The sequence below is a fragment of the Tupaia chinensis genome, unplaced genomic scaffold, assembly GCF_000334495.1.
Source record: "Tupaia chinensis unplaced genomic scaffold, TupChi_1.0 Scaffold143669_1, whole genome shotgun sequence".
In the NCBI taxonomy this organism is placed as follows: domain Eukaryota; kingdom Metazoa; phylum Chordata; class Mammalia; order Scandentia; family Tupaiidae; genus Tupaia; species Tupaia belangeri.
The window spans coordinates 1-1,168 of NW_006203517.1; the positions used below are offsets into that span (position 1 = coordinate 1).

Genomic DNA, 1,168 nt, shown 5'->3' on the forward strand with positions numbered 1-1,168 from the left:
CCATTTCCAAGGCAGATTTAACCACAGGTGTATTCATCATGACTGCATCTTCTGAAGAACTTTCTCCAAATCCAAAGTGAATAATTGGTGGATCAGCATTTTCATCTCCTGAAGTATCCGAAGTTGACAACAGCTGTTCAAGAAGATGTGGATATCTAGCTTGAATCTCATCAACAAACTCCTGCCCTTTCATACATATCAAGAACTCACACCTTGGAAACCACTTGGCATGTTCTACCCATGGATCATCTCCAGATTCCCAACACCTCAAGCCACCATCACAGCAAAAGTATTTGACATCATCATTGCACCCCACGTAATAAAAACCAGCACTTGCAAGCTGCTCAGGCTGAACTGGAACAGTAGGGGCTCAGTACATAAGTGTTCTCATTTGAGCTGCATGTGTCTGCATGCTTAGATTTGAAATGCTAAACCTCAGCGTTTCTAGAGAATTTTCCAAAAATGGACTGTTGGGAAAATGTCTCCGGTGTTCTGACATAGCGTCATCCTTTGGTAACCAGTTACTCAGCTTCCCACCACAGGCAAAGCAGGCTACCCTGTCTCCAGGTCTGATATAATAAAAGCCAGCTCTATTAGGTTAATGGCCACATATGGTAAGTAAGAAATCTGGCTTCTTCAGTACTCATTGCATAACTGTAGGGATTGGTTCTCAATTGAGAGAAGTCTTCCACCGATCTAGAATTAAGATGGTTTCGTAAAAGGTTGGAATAAGAACCCCTGAATGAGCCACACTGATCCCAAGTGTGTGATGATGAATGTGTAAGACTGTTTGTTATTGGAGATGTAGTCTTAGAGGTGGATCCCAGACTAGCTGAAACCAGATTCTGAATAAAGCTACAGCTAGGATATAGCTGTTCATGCTTTTCAATAGGATTGTCTTCTTGTTTCCAGTTGTCCAGCATCAGGCCACAACAGAAGCATTTGACCTTGTCATTTACACCAGTATAATAAAAGCCAGCATGAGTAAGACTCCTTTCTGAGACAGGAAGACCAGTGTGGAAAGTGGAATATGTAGACATTCTATAGAGTTCCCATGAAAAGTCATACTTCATTTTTTCTTGGTTGTCGCTGGTCCAATTTGACAAGATCGTGCTATCTTCCATTATACTCTTTTTAAAAATTTTTTTATTATTATTATTTATTTATT

The 1,168-nt window shown here is 40.4% G+C and overlaps 1 pseudogene; it reads right to left on the minus strand.

Annotated features, from left to right (window-relative positions):
* Nucleotides 1–4: 4 nt before the first annotated feature.
* Nucleotides 5–1,127, minus strand: LOC102473113 (baculoviral IAP repeat-containing protein 2 pseudogene; annotated as a pseudogene).
* Nucleotides 1,128–1,168: the final 41 nt, after the last annotated feature.